This window comes from Lathyrus oleraceus, chromosome 7 (genome assembly GCF_024323335.1).
Source record: "Lathyrus oleraceus cultivar Zhongwan6 chromosome 7, CAAS_Psat_ZW6_1.0, whole genome shotgun sequence".
In the NCBI taxonomy this organism is placed as follows: Eukaryota; Viridiplantae; Streptophyta; class Magnoliopsida; order Fabales; family Fabaceae; genus Lathyrus; species Lathyrus oleraceus.
Genome location: NC_066585.1, coordinates 111,694,959 through 111,720,022, shown reverse-complemented (window position 1 = coordinate 111,720,022; position 25,064 = coordinate 111,694,959). Strand labels below are relative to the sequence as shown.

The 25,064-nt window shown below is 35.2% G+C and overlaps 2 long non-coding RNA genes, 3 other non-coding genes and 1 pseudogene across 5 annotated transcripts; 3 read left to right on the top strand and 3 right to left on the bottom strand.

The window, feature by feature from the left end:
* The window catches only part of LOC127102294 (protein MET1, chloroplastic-like), a 38,804-nt pseudogene extending 32,795 nt beyond the window's left edge, over positions 1 to 6,009 (top strand).
* Positions 6,010 to 7,808: 1,799 nt separating this feature from the next.
* Positions 7,809 to 13,749, top strand: LOC127105036 (uncharacterized). Its single transcript, XR_007794885.1, has 5 exons — positions 7,809 to 8,173; positions 11,257 to 11,362; positions 11,470 to 11,532; positions 12,652 to 12,773; positions 13,081 to 13,749. It is a non-coding gene; the product is annotated as an uncharacterized LOC127105036 (long non-coding RNA).
* Positions 12,124 to 12,284, bottom strand: LOC127108906 (U1 spliceosomal RNA). Its single transcript, XR_007796404.1, has one exon. It is a non-coding gene; the product is annotated as a U1 spliceosomal RNA (small nuclear RNA).
* Positions 13,750 to 14,082: 333 nt separating the features above from the next.
* On the top strand, positions 14,083 to 16,410 carry LOC127105041 (uncharacterized). Its single transcript, XR_007794890.1, has 2 exons — positions 14,083 to 14,244; positions 14,368 to 16,410. It is a non-coding gene; the product is annotated as an uncharacterized LOC127105041 (long non-coding RNA).
* LOC127109550 (U2 spliceosomal RNA) lies at positions 14,921 to 15,116 on the bottom strand. The gene has a single exon (XR_007796825.1). It is a non-coding gene; the product is annotated as a U2 spliceosomal RNA (small nuclear RNA).
* An 820-nt stretch (positions 16,411 to 17,230) lies between the features above and the next one.
* LOC127109737 (U2 spliceosomal RNA) lies at positions 17,231 to 17,428 on the bottom strand. The gene has a single exon (XR_007797004.1). It is a non-coding gene; the product is annotated as a U2 spliceosomal RNA (small nuclear RNA).
* Positions 17,429 to 25,064: the final 7,636 nt, after the last annotated feature.

Below are 25,064 nucleotides of genomic sequence, written 5' to 3'. Positions count from 1 at the left end.
GTTTAGTAACACATTTTAAAGCAAGAGACATTGATTTCTTGGTAGGTTCATCTCCATTGTACTCCATCTCCTGACTTTGGAGATTTCTTATTTGGCTTTCAGGACTTATTGTGTTTACATCTTTGGCTTCCTGAATGGTTGTCACATTTGGTATGTTTCTAACAGGAAGACTCCTAAGAATCTTCTTGATATGATCAGAAGTTGTATATCTCTTGTTCAGAACTTGAAGACCAGATACTATAACTTAAAACCTTGAAAACATGGCTTCAATATCTTTATCTTCTTTCATTTTGAACATTTGATACTATTGGACCAAGAGGTTAGCATTTGCCTCTTTTACTTGTTGGTTTCCTTCATATGTAGCATATAAGGATTCAAATATGGTTTTAGAAATAGATTTGTCAAAAACCTTGATGTATTTATAGTGGGGTAGAACATTTACCAAAACGCCTCTAACTTTGTGATGTTTCCTATAAGTCTTCTTTTAAGCATGTGTGAGACTTTTTATGTCAGTTACCATTCCTATTCCATTAACTGGAATATAAGTGTCATCTTTAAGAATGTCCTACAACTAATCATCAAGACCTATGATGTAAGTGTACATCTTACTTTTCCATCATTCAAACTCTGTAGAGTCTCCACTGAAAGTTCGAGGTCTAGTTGTATAGTTATTCTTTTTAGAAGCATTATTATCATAGTTTACAATAACAGTGTTTTTGGAACCAAAGGTTTCAGACATATCAATCATGTTTTTCTCTCAGGATCTTTTCTATATCACGATTAAGTATTTAAAGTACATACCATGCTCTGATGCCAACTGGATGTGAGAAAAACACAAGAAAGGGTGATGGTTAAATTGTGTTAGGTTTTCTTTCTTTTCTAAAAATCTCTTATTAGATTCTGAGCATACAATATAGAATCTGAATCAGAGTTAAGTGTTTAGTAGTGGATTAAAAAAATTCAAAGGTAGAAAGGATATATATATATATATATATATAATATATATATATAATATATATATATTATATATATAATATTATATATATATATATAATATATATATATATATATATATATATATATATTATATATAGATCTATAGAGAGAGAGGAGAGGAGAGAAGAGAGAGAGAGAGAGAGAGAGAAAAGCAATTATCTTGGTTCTTCCTACAACCGAAAGTAGTTATGTCCCCTTGCAACTCTAAGAGATTTCACTATAATCAAAATTGATTACAATTGCTCAAGCACAAAACCAGAGACTTCCAATGCTCAGACACATAAGTAAGAGACTTCTAATGCTCAAACACACAAGCAAGAGACTTCAGATGCTCAAGCACTCAAGCAAGAGACTCCAAATTCTCAAGCACAGAGGCAAAAAACTTCTTACAATCTAACTTATAAAGAAAATATTGTCTGTTTCTTACACTTGATATACAATAAAGAGGTATAAACAAAATACAACACACTAATACTCTTTTAGACTTGGGAATTTCTAGAGTATACAAGTGTTAAGAAATTATAAGTTAAACTTGTGCTTTTTGTTTGACAGGGTAATAACTCTTTTATTGTCAAATAGGTATGTATTTTTCTACAAAAGGAATTATATGTTGCATCCCAGTGTCTTCTGTAGATTTTTTCTTAAGTCTTCATGTGATCAAAAGAAGGCAAAATGTCCCTAGAGTCTGATAGTGGCCTATTAGAATCTCATCGATCCTTGCGTTGACTGGATCTTTAGAGTTTGAATCTCCAGAGTCTGGATCTTAAGAGGCTGAGTCTTTAGAGTTTGGATTTTTAGAGGCTGACTTCATTCAGAGTCAGAGTCAGAGTCTTAAGATTTTGGTCTTCAGCTTCAGATCTTTCAGAATCTGGATCTTTTGCTTCTCTTTAAATATCTATTCTTAGTACCATTACTAAGTTCTCTTCAGAAATTTTAGTCCATTGTTCTTTAAATATTTCTTATCATCAAAACCTTAAAGATATGCTACAAATCAATTTTATTTCAATAATATACCTTAGTGTCTTTATCCGTTTTATGAGCCTTTAAGCACAAATTTGAAAATTCATCATCTGAGCTCGAACTAGAAGATGAAAAGGATCTCTCGTCTTCGTCTTCTAAAGTGATATAAGCCTATGACCTTTGGTATGATTATCATTTGTCTCGTAGGAGGCTTTATCCTTCGTTTTGTTGCACTTGTTAAGACTGAGACATGTAGTGAGGTAATAACCTGAGTTTCCACATTCATAACATGTAACACTTTCTTCCTTTTACTTTTCTTCTTTCTCACGTGGATGGGATTTCTTAAAGTTGATTAAATTCATGTAAGAGTGCTTAAATTGGTGTTTCTTTATGTATTGATTATAACGCTTGACAGATAACCCCATTTATTTCTCTTTTGAAGAATCTTCGTCATAACTTTCATCATTTTCCTCTATTTTCCTTGCCTTGGAAACGAGGCTTTCAAGGAGATGCCCAACTTCTCTTATTTCATTTCTATTTCTTTTTGGTATTTACTTCAATGTCACAAACCTTCTTAATTCATTTTCATGTTCAATCAATTTTCTAAATAAGATTGAAACACCCAAATTATTTAGATCATTTGATTCATTAATGATTGTAACCTTAATGTGTCATTCCCTAGACACTTATCTCAAAAATTTTGTTAGCACATTCTTTATTAGAAATGTATGCATCCAAATTTTCTAACTCGTGGATTAAGTGGAGAAAACAAGTATGCATGGATTACACAACTTCACCAAGTTCCATACGAAATAGTTCATACTTCTCTGTCAACATTTTAATTCTAGATTCCTTAACATTTGTATCCTCATGGAGCATTTGAAGAGCATTCCACATTGATTGTGTAGTTTTATGATGTGAAATTGAGTAATGCACTTTTGCACTTAACATGGAAATATGTTCTCTGCCTTCAAATCATAAGATGTTTTTTGAGTTTCTTCATCCGACCATTAGATTGATTAAAAAATATTACTTTCGAAAATCAGAATTTGAAAATAGTTTTACACAATAGGAGATTTATACAAAATTTTATATGATTTTTGGACATAATGATTGAATGATTAAATAAAAGAAAAAAAATACGATAGATAAAAGAATACTATCATAATCAATACATCAATTAATCAAAACCATTCTATACTTATACCTCTAACTAATAATTTATCCTAAATTATTATTTAAACAAAAGAATTAATGCTGTAACACACTCTTATGCCTAAATTATTATAAAATTAAAATTTAATCAATTAGCATCGTATTAGTAAGATATATACAAATCATAAAATAATTAGGTTATAAACAAATGATTTATAGATTAGTTATAAAATTGCAAAAATGACGTTAAAAATATAAAAATTTCCCGGGTAAAGCTCTTGAAGAAACCCTTCTTCTTATTGTTGTTTCTGAAATACCCATTTGTCAAAACCGTTCCTTTTCGTGGTTAAAGCTTCATCTGATGTTGGGTCAGAAGCATCCAAAGAGGTAGAAATTGACCAACCTTATGGACTCAAATTTATGAAAGGAAGAGATTAGCTGACAAGGCTTAGGGTTTGTTTCTTGAAGCTTATACATAGCTTAAAAAATACCTAGTAGTTTAGATAATAACTGTTTCATTTTAGTTTATTTTTTTGTTAGGGAGAATAGCTTATACATAAGCATTTTATGGTATGGTAAGCGCTTATACATAAGCATTTTCACAAGTTGTTTTCAGCTGATTTTGACACGCGCCCCATGATAGCTTAAAAATAGCCAATAGTTTAGATAACAACAGTTTCATTTTAGTTTATTTTTTGTTATGGAAAATAGCTTATACATAAGCATTTTATGATAAGCGCTTATTTAAGTTGTTTATCCAAACATGATCTTATTCGGTCAAGATTGAGCTTATGACTGTGGAGTTTCATATTGCATTAATATTTTTTAGACTTTAATACTTTGAGATTAGTGATATCATATCATGCTCAAAGCGGGTAACTGGAGTGTTTGAGATATGGCTGAATCAAAATGTTCAACATTTGCAGTGCTGTTTTTGAGACCGAAATTTGGCCAGCCGCGGAATATGGAAGAACAATGTACACAATTCGCCAAAGAATAGGCCCGCTACTCATGAGAATGCAGAAAAGATATGGTAAGTTTATTGTGTATGCATTTTTGCAATGTTTCCCTGATTGTGAACTTAGCACATGGATCCGTGAACCATGCTTTCCGTTTCTTCACAGGAAAGATAGAAACGGGTGGTGAGTTCACCGAGAAGGAGATCATCAGAGCTGAAAGGAACTCTGGTGTAGTCAGTAGCAAAGTCAGGGAAATTCAAGTAAGTTTCTTTAAATTTAAACTACAAAATTGTATTTCTTAAATTTTCAAACCCTTTTTTTTATATAAGATATTTTATTTTCTATTGAAATATGTCACTACTGTATCTCCATGTGGGGTTACAACCGTTTTCATTCCTCAATCTTGTAAAAATTCCAGATGCAAAACTACCTAAGGAAAAAGGAACTGAAAGAGCGCCGGGAAAATGATTTGAGAGAAGGCTTACGACTATACAAGTAAGACTCCGTCGACTCAGAAAATCGTTTTCTTTCTGTTCTTATTACGTTTTTTAACAGTTTTCCTTCATTTCAAAATGGAATTATAATGTTCAATCTGCTATAGAGATTAAGTGCAGTTCCTTGTCTAGAAGTGTCATTTCGCTCATGTCATTATTGGGCATTTTATGAAATTTTGGTTTTTAACATATAATCATGCATATATACAAAAATCATGACGGTGAGCTGGATTTAGTAAATATTTCCCTTTATTACTTAATTGCTTATTAAAATAAGGAATGAAGGACTGGTGACTTTGTTCTTGTAAAGACAAGGTGTACATGACAGGTATATATGTCATATATTAATTATTCTAAGCTGATTAGTGTTATAACATGTCACAAGTAATCCATCTATATATGTACATTAAATCCCTCAATCACATCTTTTCATTGATTAGTGTTATAACATGTCACAAGTAGTTGGGGAGTGCCGAGTACAAAGGAAGCCATTTAAGAAAGCATGTTCCATTCCAACTTAATACTACACCATTTTGGACTCATTTAAGTCCCACATTGGCTAGAACATCACACAAGCAAGTGTTTATAAATGTCTTACATGCTAGTTGGATCGCCGAGCTGAGTAGCGCCAGCTTGTGACCCATGTGGGGGCATCAAGGTGATGGAACATGGCTAAGGCTCAACAAGTTGGTCTTGTGGTTGCACCATGCTGGCTTGCCCACTCCAAGTTGTGAGTTAACCCATGGGACTTGTGCGAAGGCATGGGCCTTGTTGGTCTTAGACAGGAGGGTATAGCGTTGGTTCATACTAGAAAAGAAATTTGACAATGGGAGTTCAGAAAATATGAATCACACAATGAAACACTGTCTGTTTCATCTGTTTTTATTTTTTTACAAAAGATCCTCCCCACATTCTATGTATTTAAACCTAAACAATAATACATTTTTAAAACAGATTCAAGCGGCACTTTCTACACTTGAAGAAGCTCTAAAATCTGGTTTTGAAGACTTTAAGGTGATAGCTATAACTCTACAAGTTATAATATCATATTTGTTGCTAAATAAGCTGCCTAATGCTGTTGTTGTTTAACAGAGAATCAGAACTGATCCTGACCTTGCAAATGCAAGGGCATCCCCGGAATTCGACCCATTATTGAAAAGATTTGATGAATCATTTATCAACGAGAACGCCATCAATGCCATCAAATCAATTTTTGGAATATTTAATAAGAAATAACCCCTCTGCGTAGACACAAGAAAACAATCGGTTTAGCTCTAAGGAATTGATTGAGCAATATGATTCCATCACATTTGATTTCGCCATGTATATTTTGTAGTTAATTATAGGTCTCAATTTTTTTGTTGCCACCTTTGCAGGATCATGTTTTATGTACTGGTATGATATATAAGAAACTTATGATCAATAAAATTGTCCATTTCCATCAATACTTTTAATAACACCAATATCACAGCTCAATAGCTTGTTATATGTTGCTTCTTTCATTCACTCTGACCCCAAGACATGTATGAGAGGCTTGAAATTCAAGCCTCTTATCTGGTCCATCCAATTTGCCACTAGTAGTTGGAATAGAAAAGAGTGTGCATGGTAATGTTACTTGGACATGGTTTGAGCATGTTAGATTCTTTTCCTTGTATTATTTTTTGTATATGTGATACTTATTTATGTAATGCCACGGAGCTGTAATTTCTTATTCTCTCTTTGAGCTTATGATTGTGGAGTTTGATATTAGCATTAATATTTTTTTATAAGAATAACCTCTGAATATATATGACTTTGGTACTTTGAGATTAGTGATATCATATCATGCTCAAATCTCAAATAATGCATTATAAGCTTTTAAAATAATCCATTTAGCTACTTTTAATGATGCATTATAAGCTTTTCAAAGAATCCATTTAGCTATTTAAATGACTTTTCACCTATAGTCACGACTAATGGTCAATAATCACATTCATTATAATGATGATTAATCTCAACATTTTGAACATGACTTTGGTACACTTTAAGATTAGTGATATCATATAGGTAATTGGAGGCCTAATTTAGTGAAGATTGTATGATCAAGTAATTGTACATTACATGAGGTGTCATTTTGTATTTATGAACTTCAAAATTCTTTATTGAAAATTAAAACAATATACTTTATGTTTGATCCATAATGTTTGAGATTGGACTGAATCAAAATGTTCAATATCCACATTGTTGTTTTTGTTGGTGGAGAGAAAGCTTTGTTTGGAAACAAAGGTTTATGTGTTGAGAAAATTCCAAAAACTTCAATAAATTATGTTTTTAAGATTTATGATGAAGATCATGATCATAGAAGAATTCTCTTTGGTTATAAACATGTAACGCTCTTGGTCATTGTTGTTATCTTCATCGCCGTGGTTTGATCTGTAGGAACGTCATGATTTGAAGAGCAAAAAAGTTACAGAAATGTCAAAAGGAAGCAATTAAAAAAAGGAAATTATCATATTTTCACCAAGTGGATATTGATGCTGATGAATAGTCATTTGGATGAAGATAATTTAATCAGCCATGGTGGTACCAGAAAGGTTTATCGAGTCGCGTTAAAGAAAAATGGGACGGTAGTGGTTGTGAAGCAACTAGAGGAAGGCGATGGAATGAGGATTTTAGGGAAAATCAGGCATAGAAATATACTTAAACTCTATGCTGGTTTTTTAAAGGAGGAACCAACCTTTTAGTTTTTGAGTATATGCCAAATGGTAATCTTTTTGAAGCTCTTCGTAGAAATATGTAAGACGAGAAAGTTGCTTGGGATTGGAATCACAGGTATAAATTGCATTGGGAGGTGCAAAAAGGATTTTCTATTTGCACCATGATTGTTCTCCACTTGTTATTCATAGCAGCATCTTGGTGTTGCAAGGTTTGCTGAGAAATCTCAGATGGGTTATAGCTTTTTTACTGGTACACATGGTTATATCACTCCTGGTATGTTTTGATAATGCTTTCCACAAGAAATTTCAATATACTATTGTTAGTTTTAAAAGTATCTCATGCTTTATTTGCACAATCATTATTCGTGACATTTTATTATAAGCATTTGTGGATTCAAACCCATGTAGTCAGGAAACCCCTCATTTGCCGCAATCATACGATCTATATTGTCAAATTAATTAAGACCAGCTGGTCTGCATTTAGACTTCGTAATCGAATCTATTATACAAGGTTGGATGTGAGACATCGGATTGATCAGATGGTAAAAAATGCATGACTTTGTCAATTATGTGATTTCATAATTGCAAGAAATACATATCCATAATATATATTAAGCGTGATTTTATATTGCAGCATAATTGCAAGGAACTATAGATGCAGCATAAATGTATTCTGAGGTATCCGCAACATCGCATTGGCCGTAATTTCCTGCCATATAAAAGTTTGCAGCATAACCGCAACTGCAACCACGATTTAAAGTATGCTAGTAAGCCAACTATAACAAACAAACAGTGAATATGGAAGATGCCGATGAGATGCTAAATATTAGGAAGCATTAGAGAAAAGCCAGAAAATGAAGCAGCAACACTCAAAAGTTATAATGTTGATTGTTGATACTCTAAGCTAAACCAGGTATGCATTTCACTACATTGGTTTTGAATCATTTTGTTGAGTGTATTTAGTTTGCGTATAACTTTCTGAATAGATTTAATCCTTCTATATATGTTGTGACTAATTCAGTCCTATATATGTATTATAACATCAACCACAACATTTAAGAAAGCATGTTCTGACTTAATACTACACCATTCTAGATTCATTAAGTCCCGCGTTGGCTAGAACATCACACAAGTAAGTGTTTATAAATGTCTGATATGCTAGTTAGTTCGCCGAGCTGAGTAGCGCCGGCTTGTGACCCATGTGGGGGCAATAAGGTGATGGAACATGGCTAAGGCTTAACAGGTTGGTCTGGTGGTTGCACCATGCTGGCCTGCCCGCTCCAAGTTGTGAGTTGACCCATGAGACTTGTGCGAAGGCACCTGTCTTGTGTGTCTTAGACAGGAGGGTATAGCGTGAGGCTGGTTTCACAGAGCAGCGAACACTTCCTACTCTTGACAGTGGAAGGATCACGGGCCGCTGTACCTCCAGTCCATAACACCTGGTGAGCCTAGTCCCTTGAACCCTCTCTTTTTGGTGGGAGGTGGGGTTCATACATTTTGGGGTGCCATGTCCTTAAAAAGTAATGAATGCTTAAATTTCCATGATTTACAAACACCATGATGCACCCCTCTTGGATCCTTTCTCATATAATCCTTATTTTTACTTACAGTTTGTATTTGTATATTAGGATAAGTTCGTTCTTCTTGTGGCACCAACCATTGAGTTTCACCAAATTTCTATGCCTCAATTGACTTCTGCTGAGTTTTGCTTTATACCCTGTCATGAATCTGTATCTAGTGATAGCAACATTTAGATTATTATATTTGGAATAGTATTCAATGCTACAATTGTAAACTATCCTTTTTCGAGGATGAAGCATTTTGTCGTGGAAGATCCTAATATTTAAAAATTTCAGACATTAAGTTTCATTACTACAGACTTGCTATTATATTAGAATACAAGTTGAAGAACTTTACACTCTCATTTCGTTTCTCTTAATTTTAAATATTTTCACTTAGTGATTAAACATCAACACATTACTCACATTTGACAGCAAAAACTACTTTGTAAATTAGCTTGCTTGCTGGCTTATAATATTTTCTATACTTGTGCTCCTAATTGGTAGATTGGTTGAAGTGAACACCATTATTATGTTCATGTGTTTATCGTTTATTCAAACAAAATCATTTGTAACAATCTCTAGAGGCTAGTGATTTTTTTGTGATTTTTCTGTCTAACATGCTGTCTGCCGCGATGATTGGTGAAGTTTTCATATAATGATGAATAATCTCAAAATTTTGAAAATGACTTTGGTACACTTTGAGGTTGTATGATAAAGGTATTGTCTTTGAACATTACATGAGGAATTTTGTATATATGAACTTCAAAACCTTTTTTTAAAAAGTAAAATAGTGTACTTTTGTTTGATCCATACTGATTAAGTCAAAATGTTCAACATCATGATGCACCCCTCTTGGATCCTTTCTCATATAATCCTTATTTTTACTTACAGGTTGGTCTGGTGGTTGCACCATGCTGGCCTGCCCGCTCCAAGTTGTGAGTTGACCCATGAGACTTGTGCGAAGGCACCTGTCTTGTGTGTCTTAGACAGGAGGGTATAGCGTGAGGCTGGTTTCACAGAGCAGCGAACACTTCCTACTCTTGACAGTGGAAGGATCACGGGCCGCTGTACCTCCAGTCCATAACACCTGGTGAGCCTAGTCCCTTGAACCCTCTCTTTTTGGTGGGAGGTGGGGTTCATACATTTTGGGGTGCCATGTCCTTAAAAAGTAATGAATGCTTAAATTTCCATGATTTACAAACACCATGATGCACCCCTCTTGGATCCTTTCTCATATAATCCTTATTTTTACTTACAGTTTGTATTTGTATATTAGGATAAGTTCGTTCTTCTTGTGGCACCAACCATTGAGTTTCACCAAATTTCTATGCCTCAATTGACTTCTGCTGAGTTTTGCTTTATACCCTGTCATGAATCTGTATCTAGTGATAGCAACATTTAGATTATTATATTTGGAATAGTATTCAATGCTACAATTGTAAACTATCCTTTTTCGAGGATGAAGCATTTTGTCGTGGAAGATCCTAATATTTAAAAATTTCAGACATTAAGTTTCATTACTACAGACTTGCTATTATATTAGAATACAAGTTGAAGAACTTTACACTCTCATTTCGTTTCTCTTAATTTTAAATATTTTCACTTAGTGATTAAACATCAACACATTACTCACATTTGACAGCAAAAACTACTTTGTAAATTAGCTTGCTTGCTGGCTTATAATATTTTCTATACTTGTGCTCCTAATTGGTAGATTGGTTGAAGTGAACACCATTATTATGTTCATGTGTTTATCGTTTATTCAAACAAAATCATTTGTAACAATCTCTAGAGGCTAGTGATTTTTTTGTGATTTTTCTGTCTAACATGCTGTCTGCCGCGATGATTGGTGAAGTTTTCATATAATGATGAATAATCTCAAAATTTTGAAAATGACTTTGGTACACTTTGAGGTTGTATGATAAAGGTATTGTCTTTGAACATTACATGAGGAATTTTGTATATATGAACTTCAAAACCTTTTTTTAAAAAGTAAAATAGTGTACTTTTGTTTGATCCATACTGATTAAGTCAAAATGTTCAACATCAACAATGTACACCACATTTTGGGACTGAATCACAATGCTTGAGATATGATAAAAATTTCAGATGCAAAGTTGTCTAAGGAAAAAAGAATTGACAGAGCATCGGCCTACAATTATACAAGTAAAACTACCAGACTCAATTGTTTTCTGTGTCCCTTTTCCCACTTTTTTCCACTTGAAACCGACCAACTTAATGGAGTTTTTAGTAGATCTTCCATATGTTTAACATAAAGGATTTATACATTTTACTGTTTTACTGTTTGTTTAGATACTTAGTATCATTTGTCTGTTATTCATGTTTTGGAATTTTCGGTTGAACAGTGTATGTGATTTTTTAAAGTTGCTTATTTTGGAACAACATTTCCACACATTTTCTTGATAACGTATAGACAACTGAAGGTAGCTCTGTTCTAAGAGTTGCTGCTTGGATCTCATTTGACTCTTCATTGTATAACTCCTTCCAGCATTCACTTACAGCTTCAATGAAGTGCTTAGGTACTTAACGTCACTTTTTAATGTCTTACTACAAACTGTATTTGGCAAGTTTTCTATCTCTCTGACTACATATCTCCTGCCATTTTTATATTGCTTTATAAGAACAGATACTACACTTGATCAATAACTCATTCTCATCACTTCAATTTACCTACATGACAACATCACAGGTAATGCATATATAGATTGCAAAACAATATTTACCTCATCCCTTATATTTGCTTCACATTAATTTCTCATAATTCTTAAAAATATGTTACCTCCTCTCTTATCCTGAAACACAAAAGTTGGAAGCATATTCATTCTAGGCAGCAAATTGTTTACATCTATTTGTTCCAATATAAGCTCCAACAATGCTCTTTTGTCCGTAATTATTCCATTCATTTATAAATATCATGTTTCGATATTAGTGAAACTATTTTAAGAATGAATGTTAACTATTTTAAAGAATGTCTTCATTCTGTTTCATAAGTTTTTCAATAAATAACTATAAATTTCTTCTCTGTTGTCCTCTTAATCTGTTTTGCCTAGCATTTCATAATAATGATAATCATATTTTGCCACCATTTGGTTGTTTATAAATAGAATGATATCATTTGGTTGTTTATTTGCTATGAAAGACAAAACACTTTAAGCCTCTGCTTATGGATCTTAAGACAGTACAAGGGAAATACTTCATGTTAAGAAAACATGCTTGTTTATAGATGTATTGTTAACAGAATAAGAGTAGAAAAAATTCTCAAATTTTGATATTAGAATAAGAGGGGGCCGCGCGAACGCAGGCCCCCACAGCAACAAATTATGATGTAGGTTCCACCACTTGGGTAGACCTTAGGATAGCACCCCTCCTAAGTGCAATGGAGGTCACTCCCCTAGGCCATGGTCCTTCATGATCAACCATTGACCCCATCCAGGTAAGTACCTTACAATGAAGGTATTCAAGTTCTTTTATAATCTTGCTTATTCCAATACCTTTCACTTTCTCTCAATGTGGGAGTCAACTATCAGTAAGATTGATCGATAAAAGGGTGCATGCTGGTACTGATTGTTGGTGGTGTATCTTGGAGCCGGAGACAGTAGAACATATGTTGCTGCAGTGTAATAAGAGCATTCAGACTATTGCTAAATAGGATCATTGGAGAGAATTGTTATCATATATTAAATGCCCTGAGAAAAGGAGTATCTTTGAATCTAGTATTTCCCTTGGGTCAATGAAATGATTTCCATTCGATAGCAGTAGTAACCATGAAACAACCGAGTATCATGCATTGCCATGCCTTTTATTGCAGGTTGATTGGCGACGTCCGTCCATATCTTCTGGTCCAAACTGTATCATGCGTTGTCATACCTCTTGTGGCCATTTTATTGCTTCCAATGTACACACATTCAACGTATTGGCTATGGGATGCAGGTTTGTACTGTTACAATCATTCTGCACCATATAGCATTGTGATTTTGCTTTTCATTATCAGTATTTGTTTTTGAGCACTTTCTTGGAGGTGCTTGTAATGTCATTTCTATAATTTGTTTCATTGTTTTTACCGCTCTGGATATTATGATATCATTTGAATTAGTGTTCCTATCAACACGCCTATGATGTAGCTTGCTGTTATGTAACATTAATTAAACTAAGAGGGAGATTGTATAGTTCACATTTATTTTCTGTTCAAAGTGATTTCATTCATGCAAAGATGAGTAGTGTCTTTCATTTTCTACAGATTGCCTGCAGCATCAAAATTAAATAAGTAACAACTCTTGGCATTTCACCACATGAACCTTCGTTCTCAATAAGGATTATTGAGATTGTGCGGCGGTCCATGATGACGGTCACCACTAATAGCAGCGCCGCATTAAGGATCCTTTCCAACTTCCCGCTATCTCGGAACCCTAGCACAAGACTCTCTTTCTTCGATTTCCTTTTTGCTGTTTGAGAATTCGAGAAACCTTATGCTGAATGTTTCTTGTTTAACTTTAATTGAGGACTTAAACCCCTAAGTTGTGATGTTGATGTGTTGAAACTCACTGAAGATCCCAGTGGATTCGACTTGGTTGATCTGTATGTGGAGCACGAGGTTGATAACCCTGACATAATAGACGAGGCAGAGGCATTTCAGGGAGTTGATGTTGTTGATGATCTTAAAGTTAACAATGATAAGAATGATAATGTTGTAGTTGATGATGATGGTGAAGTTAACAATGATAAGGAGAATAATGTTGTAGTTAACGATGATGTTGAATGGTGGCCTGCCCGCTCCAAGTTGCGAGTTGGCCCATGGGACTTGTGCGAAGGCACCTGTCTTATGGGTCTTAGACAAGAGGGTATAGCGTGAGGCTGGTTTCACAGAGCAACGAACACTTCCTACTCTTGACAGTGGAAGGATCACAGGCCGTTGTACCTCCAGTCCACAACACCTGGTGAGCCTAGCCCCTTGAACCATCTCTTTTTGGGAGGTGGGGTTCATACATTTTGGGGTGCCATGTCCTTAAAAAGTTATGAATGCTTAAATTTCCATGATTTACAAACACCATGATGCACCCCTCTTGGATCCTTTCTCATATAATACTTATTTTTACTTACAGTTTATATTTGTATATTAGGATAAGTTCGTTCTTCTTGTGGCACCAACCATTGAGTTTCACCAAATTTCTATGCTTCAATTGACTTCTGCTGAGTATTGCTTTATACCCTGTCATGAATCTGCTGATATCCTCTTCATAGCGGCAACTGAGTTTGAACCTTTAAAATATCCCTTGTAAACACCACCTTGGCCAAGCTTTTGTGTCTCTTCAAAGTTGTTTGTTGCATTCAACAGCTCATAATAACTCATCTTCTTAGTCCAACACTCATTTGGAATTCATCATCCATATCCAGATCAGATAAGGTCGTCTTCTTCTCTTCCACAATAAAATGATTAACATTGCTATTAAACTCAAACTCAAAAATACAAAACCTACTCTCTGTCCCTCCAATAATTTAGTTTTGATTAAGTTTATTTTCTTCTCAGAATATCTTCATAAAAATCATAATCTGGTTGGCTTGTACTAAAAGACCACGACATCAGCATATGTTCCTCATCTACAGTTCCTGTTGAAGCTGATATGCCAACAATAACATATTCTGGTAAGTGCTCTCTTAGATCAATGATGTGTGAAAAGTTTTGTGGCTCTTGCCCTTCATTCAATATGTATCTAGTGCTCTCTTACTTTACACCTGGTTGTATCCAGATTGTCGAATTAATTAAGATCAGATGAGCAGTGGCTTTCATTTTCTACAGTTTATATGACTAAGGAATCGGTTATGAAAAAATTGAATTGGAATCTTATACTTGTAGCCAATTTTATCCTATCAATCTGCAGTTGATCTAGTTAAAGGAAACAAATTTGAACTAGGTTTGGTGGGGTGTGCCCGGCTATTGCAATAGTGCAACGCAAAAGCGACACTTATGACTAAGGAATCGGTTATGAAAAAATTGAATTGGAATCTTATACTTGTAGCCAATTTTATCCTATCAATCTGCAGTTGATCTAGTTAAAGGAAACAAATTTGAACTAGGTTTGGTGGGGTGTGCCCGGCTATTGCAATAGTGCAACGCAAAAGCGACACTTGAGAGACCCAATAGCAAGCTATTGAAGTGGACTCTCCCCCTCAAGAAATAAATTTAATATCGTGTGAACCATTGGCTCACATATCAGATATTAAACTGATAAGAACAGATACTACACTTGATCTTAGCCAAAAGGCCGAGAAAGGTATGAGTTGAAATACATGCTTGTTGTGTTTTTTATAATTGACATCTGTTATGTTTCTTACTTCACTAACCGAGGTGGGACTCTTATGCAGCAAATTAGAACATTAGGTTTCGTAACTGCAAACTTGCTATTATATCATAATACAAGTTGAAGATCTCTACACTCTCATTTCCTTCCTCTTGATTCCAAATATTTTCACTTAGTGAGTAAACATCAGGACCTTACTCACATTTGACAGCAAAATCTACTTTGCAAATTAGCTTGTTTGCCTATAATATTTTCTATACTAGTGCTCCTAATTGGTAGTTTGGTTGAAGTGAACACCATTTTTATGCCCACGTGTTTATCATTTATTTAAGCAAAATCATTTCTAACAATCACTGCCTTAGCCAATTGTAGAATATGGAAGAACGACGTATACACCATATTTTGTGACTGAATCAAAATGTTTGACATACGATAAAATCTTCAGATGCAAATTGACAATGCGGCGGGAATATGATTTGAGGGAAGGCTTACTATTATACAAGTAAAACTACCAAAATCAAAAAATTGTTTTATCTATCTTTTTTCGTTTTTATTTACAGTTTATCTTCTTTTATCTTGCCCTTGACATTTCTGAGTGGCATTATATTTTTCAACATGCAATAGAAATTAAGTACAATTTCTTCTCTAGAATTATTGTTTCACATATGTTATTGTTGTGCATTTTATGAAATTTAGTTTGCATTTGCAACATATAATCCCACCGTCCATTATTTTCCTGGATTTTTCAATATGCAATAGAAATTAAATGCAATTTCTTCTCTTAGAATTGTTATATTGTTATTTCACATATGCTAAACCCGGTATATATGTTTGTTCACTTTAATAATTCTATGTGCTGCATTCCACTACAATGATTAAATGTAGCTATTCAATTTGTTTTATACTCCATTTCTCAATACCTTACACTTTCTTTTTCGATGTGTAACTCAACTACCAGGAGGCAATGTATTTCTCACCCTCTACCCGCCTTTTGAAAGTGTTTACCAATTTGGGTAAGAATAATAGACAAAAGGCTTCAAACTGGGATGGATTGTTGATGGTGTAGAGTGGAGTCGGAGACAGCAGAGCACGTGCTGCTGTTGCTGTGTAATAAGAGCAATCAAACTTGTCAAAGTCTGGACACGTGGAGACACAGAGCATGCACTGCTGCTAAATAGGAACATTAATTTCTATCATAATTACATCAATTACTCATTCTCATCATTGACAACTAGTACTGCATATATCAATGGAAAACAATATTTACCTTATTCCTTCTTTTTGCTTCGCATGAATTTTTTAATAATTATACGAAATTAATGTGAAGCAAAATTCATCCTATATGTCAGCTATACTGCATCATTAGTTGGAAGTCATATTCATACTGATTAAGTCAAAATGTTCAACATCAACAATGTACACCATATTCATAAAGAAGAGAGTGAAATGGTTTCTTAGGCCTCTATTACACAGAGCCTTTGGACCACCTCTCCACCCTTCTTTCGCTCAACTGCTGGTAGGAAATGTATTTCCCAACTTCTGTAAGATTGATCAACAAAAGGGTGCACGCTGGTACTGATTGTTGGTGGTGTATCTTGGAGCCGGAGACAGTAGAACATGTGCTGCTGTAGTGTAATAAGAGCTTTTAGACTGTTGCTAAATAGGAACATTGGATAGAAAATCTATCATATATTAAATGCATTGTGAAAGGAGAAAAGGAGTATCTTTGAATCTAGTATTTCTCTTGGATCAATGATTTCCATTTGATAGCCGTAGTAACCAACTGGAGTATCATGCATTGTCATACCTTTTATTGCAGGTTCTTTGGTGACGTCCGTCCATATCTTCTGGTCCAAACTGTATCATGCCTTTTCGTACCTCTTATGGCCATTTTGTTGCCTCCAATGTACATACATTCCACGCATATGGACTGCAGGTTTGGATATTATGATATCATTTGAATTAGTGTTCCTATCAACACAAGTATGATGTAGCTTGCTATTATGTAACATTAACTAAACTAAGAGGGGGATTGTATACTTCACATTTATTTTTTGCTTCATGCAAAGATTGTCCGTAGCTTCAAAGATTTTAGTGTAAGTCTTTCTTAAGAGAGCTCATGGAACACAAAAGCGACACTTGAGAGACCCAATAGCAAGCTATTGAAGTGGACTCTCCCCCTCAAGAAATAAATTTAATATCGTGTGAACCATTGGCCCACATATCAGATATTAAACTGATAAGAACAGATACTACACTTGATCTTAGCCAAAAGGCCGAGAAAGGTATGAGTTGAAATGCATGCTAGTTGTGCATTTTATATCAGACATTTGTTACGTTTCTTACTTCATTAACCGAGGTGGGACTCTTATGCAGCATCTTCTATTTGAAACATATAAACTGTTTTGATAAGATATCTTGAAACGATCACTTGTTGAACTCGTGGAATCAGATTCAAATGTAACTCTCCTGCCTCTTTCATGCTGTTCTGTCATAAATAAATTAAAAATAACAATTTCAACATTTATCTTGATCAATTATTTTACAAGAGTTTAAGAAAATGACAACTTGGTATCGCTTTGTGATCAATACTAACATAAAGTTAATTTTTTAAGGTCACACATACTGAGGTGGCTGCCATGTCCTTGATTTTTTTGGCCTACCATGTATATTTAGTTGGAAGCCAAATTCATTTTAGTCAGCAAATTGTTTACATCTAATAGTTCCAATATAAGCTCCCACGATGCTATCAGTTTCAATTGCATGCTAACTATTTAAAAGAATGTCTTCATTCTGTTTCATAAGTTTTTCAATAAAGAACTATTGTTTTAACATTCTTGCTGATAACAAATATTAACTATCTTAAGAAAATCGGCTTGTTTATAGAATAAGGATCAGAAGAAAAAAAACATAAAGATAGTATAAGAATATATAAGTACTCCAAAGTAAATATACCTTATTGAAAATACTCCAAAGTCCATAGTATCTTTACATTTAACGAGGAATTGAAGTATATGGTTCTTAACTTTGATATTAACTAGAATCATAGATGAATCTGACTATTAAGAAAAGTGATCAAGAAATCAAGAAATTCTTCCTCAAAACTTATTTTCAGTTGATTTTGACACGCTCTCCATCATAGCTTTAAAAATAGCTAATGGTTTAGATAATAACTATTTCATTTTTGTTTCAGTTATAAACTCAATCAAAATATATGTGATGTTTGATTTTCTCCAATAAGGTTCAAATGGATCATAGTCAAGGTGGTGGTTAAATTGTTCCACACAAGTCTCAAAATAGTTTTCTTACATGGTGACTTAGATTCATTAATCATACAAGCAAAATATCTTCCAAATCTAGATTTATTAACTGATGCAATTAGAAAATGTCTCATTATGGGAAATAGTTGCACACCACCTTTTGTAAAAGTCCTCAAAACACATTCAGGAAAAGATAAGATCATAACAAGTTATCCTTATCTATATATTTGTTTAGCTGATGCAACTATAACTCAAACAAGAGTTATTATGAAATGTGAAAACCTTTTAGGGATGAACATTTTGTTGTTCCTTGTGCTGAACTTGTTGGAGTTGTGGAAAGGCGGGAAAGTCACTCTTTATCAAAATTGCACTGATATTCAACTCCTTAAGAAAGTTGAAATTATTTTAAGCGTATTTACAACCAGAACAATGCAACAAAGCGTTTTAAATTTGAACTAGAGATAGTCAATTACAAACAAGTTAATTTATATATTCAAGAATATTATTCTAGTTTTTTTAATTTGTGGATAAAACACGTTGCTTTTTTCATGCTAATGTTCTTAAGTGTGTTCTCGCGACTGTCCAAGAGATTTTCAATATAAGTAACCGATATAAATTTATAATGAAACTTAGCCCAAAATTTAAAGTTGTCGAGGTGTTTTTCTAAATGTAAAGCTGGTTCCTTCTTTAGATACATGTGTTTGAGAACTTCTAAGGTAGAAACAACATGTCATTACTCAAGGAGTCATGTCTCACGTGTTGCATATACTGCTCAGAGTCGAGGTAAATGTCATGATATGAGACATGTTCAATGTTTTTCTTTGCAAATAATTTGGACATATTTCTCAGAGTTTTAGTAAAAAGTTCTCTAATTTTTGCAAGCAACAAGGTCATATTATATCTGCTTAACCCACACGTCCTCCATGACCAATGCAATGTTTGATCCAAGCATTTCAGCCAAGCACAATGAATTGATTTGGACGTGTAATTTGCCTTGCAATAGCTTGCATTTCAAGATTCAATGTGAATTCTCCATTTGTACCTAAATAATCATCTCTTCGAAAGTGCCATTTAGAAAATCCAAGCATATGCATATGGGTAATGGTTGGAAAGGTCTTTGTATGAGGAACAAATGTTATGTTGGTCAAAAGTCCATTTGGAATGTGGAAATTTATGAAATTTGAGTTTAAAGTGTGATGTGCAAAACATGTCAAGGCAAGGTTTCTAAAATTGGCCAACTTTCAAGCCCTTCTGTTTTGATGATGCAAGCTTCAAATGAAAAAACCTCAAACACCAAAGTTGTATATATTTTCAATACAATCAAAATGGACTTGAGTTTTGCATCATTTGGATTTTTGATGAAAGAGTTATGGGCACTTGAAGTTGGATTTTTTTGACTTTTAATGCCTTTAACCCAAAAGGACCTATAATGTCTTGCATTATCACATGTATTTCCTTTGAGATTTTGAGATTTTGTTCAACATAACATTTGAATTAGACATCTTAGGCTTTCCAATGCATTTGATCCCACCTTAAAATCATGAAAAATGAGTGAGTTATGTCCTTTGGAAGTTGACCTAAAATTAGGGTTTCAGTCAAAATGACCTATAATGTATTGGAATGTAAGATGGTTTTCCAAGCTTTAAATCAAATTTTGATGAACATTAAAGTTGTTCATATTGTCCGTAAGAACATTTTTGATTTTGGAACCATCTCCATTTGACCAACACATAAAAAGTTAGGTCTCAGTGTATTTCAAAACAGTCAGATGAATTGACTGATCAACTTCTCAAGTCCATGACTCATATCTTGATGAATTGATGATTGAGGAAATTCAAATAAGTTCAAGTATGTATGAAATGATGAATAAAAGAACTTCCCTTGATTTTATTTAACCATGGGCTGAGGTTGCTTCATGAGAAATGCATTGTGGTGCACAGATGAATTAGGGTTTCCTTGAGAAACAAACCTCCAACCCTTTGACTTGCTTTGATCAAAATGATGAATTAAGATGATAGGGAGGAATATTTGATGGATGAGAGCTTTGGGAACCATTACCATGCTTGTTTTCATCTCCTCTTGACCATGTCTTTGTACCAATGACCTTCTAGAAGCTTTTGACCTTGTGATTGCTCAAGCTACAAACAAAAGATGTTAGTGACATATTTTGTGCTTTTGGTTAGTAAACAAAATGAGAAAAGCAATGATATACAATTCAAACATGCTTGGTGATCTCAAACCACTCACAAGGAGTCCCACCCAAAGGCAAGGGGAACCAAGATGCTTATGATCCTTGAGACTTTGCAAATGAAATGTTATGATGCCATGAGGGATCTTAGGGCCAAAATTGGGGTCTTACAATTTCTAACACTCATCCGTGTTGATCTCCTTTTTTTCAATACTCGTCTATATTGATTTCCAACACTCGCCCGTGTTGATCCCTTTTTTCAATAATCGTCTGTATTGATTTCTGTTGAAATGTATATTTCGTGTTGGGTTTTTATAATCGTATCCACAGAGATTGTAAGATATCACTGCCGTTCAATGGTTGAATTAATCTTAACTTAATGTAACAATAGGGTTTTGGTTTTAATCAAGTTATCTTGCATACAAAGTAATTAATTGCGGTAAAAGTTATGTTTTGATTAAATGAGAAATATTGTCAAAGTTAGGTTTCAATGATCACTTTGCATGTATTAGCTCGGTCAACAATCTTATAAACTCCTTTAGATGATAAATAATTTCACAAGGTCCTCTCAATGCGTTTCTCTCGAACACCCATTGTGAGTTTTGCCATTTTGATCCATTGTTTCTCTCGAACACAATCTATCAAAATGACAACCTTTTGGTTCAACCTTATGGTGAACAAAATCATTCGTTACTATCTCTAGCTAACAAACAAGTTTGGATGAAAACTTAGGTCAAGAATCGGTAAACATCTCTCGATCATAAACCAACACAAAGAGTTTTACATAGAAACAAAGTTTTCATCATATATTTACCGTTAAAGAGTTTACATATGAGGATCCTTACATTTACACACAAAGCTAGAAATCACCTACATCTAACCTTGACAAATGGATGACTTAGCTACTCATTTTCATGGTAGCTTGGTCGGCAAGTAAGGAAAGAAGGTTGATCAACATCCAAGTCGGATAATCGAAGTTGGATGGGAATCCACCTTCTTTTTGTGGAAGATGGTTGCTAGATGAAGAGAAAAGAAAAACTAGGGCATAAGAGCTCCCAAAACAATGCTGCAAAAATATCTAGAAAAAGTACAGAAATGGAAAAGTTGGTAAAAATGAGGTATGGTGCTCAAAAGTGGCACCTGCTACTTATAGACCTCAGCTGGTCTGTCAAGTTCGCTAGGCGAGCAGAATGGCTCGCCTAGCGAGGGTCTAAAATGGGCACAAAAGGCCCCTGCGCCCAGAGAAAACAGGGCTTGCTGAACTGTGATATTCGCCTAGCGAACATACCTTCGCCTAGCGAAGGACAAGCCTCAACCTTCGCCCCAGCGAGGTTGAGAGGTTTTGCTACTGGAATGCTCGCTGGGGACTCGCTAGAGCTTCGCCTAGCGAGTGAGTGCTGACTGCGTTTTTCACCAAAACAGAATGAACTCGCTACCACATTCGCCTTGAGCTCGCCTAGCGAATTAATTTGCTAATTTACTGGAGCTTTTCGCCAGGAGCTCGCCTAGCGAACCAAAAGCTTCGCCACAGCCTCGCCTAGCGAGCAGGCAGATGAAATGCTTGTATTCTTTGGTTCCTTTGCCAATTCTCTTGTGTCTTTATTATCAATTAATTCATGCCTTTCCTGCACAATAACACACACATCAAAGGCACCAAGCTTGTTTATCAATGTAATGCATTCCATGTAAAATAAATGTGGTTTTGACCATTTTAGCAAGGAAAAAGAGTGAAAGATGCCCACATATGATAGCTCTAATAAGCACTTTTGGGCATCTAACAACTCTCCCCAACTAGATTCTTGCTTGTCCTCAAGCAAAGTATGCCTCTTGAAGGACAAGAGGATTTGCTTTAAGAAACGGTTTCTCCGAAGTTGGATAAACGGCTCAAACACAAGCGAAATCAGCATATACAAGTTTCCAACGGTTCGAATCAAATAATACATAAGAACTAAAACTTAAATAGCAATGCAAAATATTTATCTATCTACAACAATACTATTCTGAATGAATCATCCTATCTCTCCTCTTCGAATAAGGAATGAAGATTTTGCGCGTTTGCAACCGCGGGACTAATCTCACTCACTAACAAATAATGAAGATATCAAATAGATTCATACAATGTCTAACAATTAAAAATGGTACTGTGGAAGCATAAAGATCACTAAGGGCTTTTCGGTTGAAGCTTGGTTAGGTTAACAAACAAGGGTCATTTCTAAGGCCATTGAAACGAAAGTGCCGATGCAAAAGAGACATTCACAGTATTATTCACACTACTCGACTTTGTTTCATTTGTTTCTTATTTGTAACCTTCACAACACATATTCCACAACTCAATTTTTATTTTTCACTATTTTTCTTCCGAGCAAGCATTTTTTCATTCTTTCTATTTTTGTTCTTTTCTTTCACCTCAAATATACAAAACAGATGTTTCTTTTCTATATTTTTTATACATATATTTTTCTATGCTTGCTCGGTTTTTCTTATCTTTATCAAGAGTTGTGGTACTTACCAATTCTTTTTCGTTCTCCCCAACTTATTTCTTCCACACCCTAAGTGAATGCTCTTAACTTTTTACGGCAAAAGAACAATAATCAAGATTTTCCGGGTTGTAAAAAAAAGATTTTTGAGATCTCGCTTTATTTCAAGCCGAGATTCAACTGTTTAGGCTCAAAGGGGTTAACGAATACTCTCTCTGCTCACAGGTAAGTTGTTTTTGGATGTAGTTGTGCTCAAAAGAAAACAAGTGCCTTGATCATTTCTAATTGCTTCCACAATTTCACAATAATAAAAGACAAAGAATGAATCACATGAATCAACAAAACTTATTAGAATCCAGCATTTAAATGTACAATGGAGGTTTCCTCATAATTTGTGGTTTTAAGTTCTAGATGAAGCATTCATTCAATTATGTTGCAAAAAGACAATATTCAATTTACCAAAAAGAGTAAAGTTCCTAATGCATTCTAAAATTCTAGCCGACGGTAACCATGTACCTTAGCTTCATTCACTTGTTTATTCTTATCATTGCCATCCAAGCTCGGATGCACCTTCATTGGGTACTTCTTGAGGAGCAACCAATCTAGAAGGGTTTGCCACTCAATCAACCAAAAATTTATTAAGCACACAAAATTAAAAACAAAAATAAATAACATTAACTGAAAATATAAATTTGTTCGTGGGGGACAAAACACCCCAATAGTACAACACCATGGTCAAAATACAAAATCCGAAGATACAAATAGAAATAACATAAAAACTGAAAACACACAAAAACTTAACCCACAAAGGGCTCAGGACTCCTCTTCGCTACCGGCCTCAGAACCGGTAGCCTCATCATCAACATCATCATCATCAGCAGCCTCAGCGTCCACCCCCTCACCATAGACTGGCCTGTCCACAGGCCAATTAGCGTTAAGCATAAACTGCTCACGCGCTAACAATGCTCGAGCACCGGAGGGGTCATTACCTTGCAGCTCCAACCTCTGCATACTGTTGTGCATATCAATCATAGCTCGTTGGGATGCTGCCATCCACTCAAAACTGTAGTCACACACAGCCCGCAGGTACGGATCAAGTCCGGGAGAAGAAGCACTAGGACCATCAGCAGCCCGAGTACTTCCTGAGGCTGCACTGCCACCGGTAGACTTAGCTCTACAGTATTTAGCCACATACCTATCATCGATAGGTGTCGGGATCCTAACCTGCCCACGAGACGGAAGTCTCACCCTAGCCTGAACACATAAGCTCATAATCAAACACGGGAAAGCCAAGGGACAATTAACACGAGCCCCTGACTTAAGCCCGCTCTCGACGACGGTCTTCAGCTCATTGGCGATTATCCTCGCCACATCTATCTCGACATTTGTGAGGATGGAATGGACTAAATGTGCCACTGGGATCGGCACAATAGAGGTGTGTGATTTGGGCTGGATGTTGGTCAAAACCAAGAGCAGAATCAGCTGAGCCATAGGAGTCATGTCCTCCCGGTGATACCTCACAGGAACCCCAGATGGGTTCGGCTCAACCGATTTCCCAGGTAAAAGCAGGTCGGCGGTAATGGCAGGGACATCTCTGTGAAGTCTGAGGTCGGTGTGGTACTGGTCTCTCTGGTCAGCTCCCAGCTGGAGCGGTTCCCCTAGGATTTGGTTGATAGCATCCCGGTCAAATGGAATTGCACGCCCGGCAACTCTAGAAACCCAAGTGAAGGGCTCGTCGTCGTCGGGCAGTGCGTTAGCATAAAACTCCCGCACTGTAGCAATGTCGTAATGCTCTAAGGGACTTATCAACCTATCCCACTTCTTGGCGTCTATCAACCCGGCGAAAGTTCTGTAAGTGCCTTGTGGGTTGATCAGAAAACGCTTCTCAGGAAGTATTTTTCGCTTCTCCAGAGCGATGTATCTGGCGGCCTGTTTAGGGCCGACAAACTTGTCTTGGTCGAATTGAATAGGAACCGTTCGAGATGTAGACGATGGTCCCT